This window comes from Heptranchias perlo, chromosome 20 (genome assembly GCF_035084215.1).
Source record: "Heptranchias perlo isolate sHepPer1 chromosome 20, sHepPer1.hap1, whole genome shotgun sequence".
Lineage (NCBI taxonomy): Eukaryota > Metazoa > Chordata > Chondrichthyes > Hexanchiformes > Hexanchidae > Heptranchias > Heptranchias perlo.
Window position 1 is genome coordinate 30044308 of NC_090344.1, and position 1904 is coordinate 30046211.

Consider the following 1904-nt stretch of genomic DNA (forward strand, 5'->3'; position numbering starts at 1 on the left):
ATTATTTTCTCCATTGCCATTATTTTACTTATACGAATCCCCTTGATTTATTAACAGTTTTCCTCGTGTCTCTGGTATGTTAGCCTCATCCATTTCTGTGACGACCGATGCAAATTAAAAATTTAGCAACTCTGCCATTTCCTGATTTTCAATTACAATATCACCTCCATCTGTCTTCAAGCGGCCCACATTACACTAAGCCTCCCTTCTTTCTCTTAATATACTTGTAAAAACCTTGAGAGTTGTCCTCATTTTCCCTCACAAGTTTTTCTCCTTTTCCCTTTTTGCTTCTCTTGGGATTTTTTAGTTTCAGCACCACAATAAACAACACTGCGCTGTAAAGTTCGACCCAATAGTTCTCCAATGTCAGAGCGAGAATTGTCTGAAGCCCTAATTTATTTAACGTAACAAATACAATCACACATAATCATCCGTGTATCAACGCACTGATGGATGCACAAAGATAAACACAGCGAGAAATCCAGTCAGTGTCGGAATGCACAGGGAAACGGACAAGCGAAATGGACAGAGAGAAAACGGCCTGAACCCCCAATAGTGAAGTGTCGCTGATAGATATTAGTGAGACGAGGTGGGGCTGTTGCGACATCAATTGGCGCTGTGGCTTAATTGGTTAAAGCATCTGTTTAGTAAACAGGAGATCCTGGGTTCAACTCCCAGCAGTGCCTTATGCAGCTCATTATTTTACCTAATTTGTGGAATTAAGCGACAAAATAACACTGTGGTATTTGTCTTTGTTCAGGTTTCAGGAGGAAACGGATAGCAAGATGACTGTTCAAAAACGCCCTTTCATTCCACAGACAGACCTCTCATGGAATGTGTTTGTCACACGTTAATTTAAGGACACGTTCTTGTTTCTGGGCTCGTTGGGGTCGGGGCATAATTCACGATTTGAGGTTCAAAGTCGGAACTCGTCCAAATTTGGACCTCGACTTGTGATCTTGACCTGCGGTGCAAACCTTTGCAAATAGGAAAAATAAGTCTTCAAATCGCTCCACCTGAATCTCCAGACCCGGATGAAATATATCCCAGGATGTTAACAGAAGCAAGGAAGGAAATAGCGGAGGCTCTGACCATCATTTTCCAATCCACCCTGGCAAAAGTTGTCGTGCTGGAGGATTGGAGGATTGCTAAAGTTGTACCATTGTTTAAAAAGGGAGAAAGGGATAGATCGAGTAAATACAGGCCAGTCAGCCTAAACTCGATGGTGGGTAAATTATTTAGCACAATTCTGAGGGACAGTATTAATCGTCATTTCGAAAGGCACGGATTAATCAAGGACAGTCAGCGTGGATTTGTTAAGGGAAGGTCGTTTTAATTGAATTACTTGAGGAGGTATCAAGGAGGATCGATGAGAGTAGCGCGATTGATGAAGTCTACATGGGTTTTAGCGAGGCTTTTGACAAAGTTCTACAGGGCAGATTGGTCAAAAATGTAAATGACCATTGCATCCAAGGGACATTGGCAAGTTAAATCCAAAATTGGCTAAGTGGCAGGAAGCAAGCGGTTGTGGTCGACGGGTGCTTTTGTGACTGGAAGGCTGTTTCGAGTGGGGTTCCATGCGGCTTCGTACTAGGTCCCTGCTTTTCGTGGTAAAGATCATCGATTTAGACTTAAATGCAGGGGGCATGATAAAGAAATGTGCAGATGATACAAAAATTGGTCCTGTGGTTGATAGTGAGGAGGAAAGCTGTCGACTGCAGGAAGATATAGATAGAGCGGAACGGTGGATAGAAAAGTGGCACATACAATTCAATCTGAAGAAGTGTGAGTGAGTTGGGGGGGGGGGCAAAAAGGCAAAGGAGTGCACAACAAATATTGTTATTAATTTGCCATTTACACGCCCATTTTGCAAAGTTGTTAATGTCGTCCTTATTTTTCTCATT

The 1904-nt window shown here is 42.4% G+C and overlaps 1 non-coding gene across 1 annotated transcript; it reads left to right on the forward strand.

The window, feature by feature from the left end:
• Positions 1 to 612: 612 nt before the first annotated feature.
• Positions 613 to 686, forward strand: trnat-agu (transfer RNA threonine (anticodon AGU)). The gene has a single exon. It is a non-coding gene; the product is annotated as a tRNA-Thr (tRNA).
• The last annotated feature ends 1218 nt before the right edge of the window (positions 687 to 1904 follow it).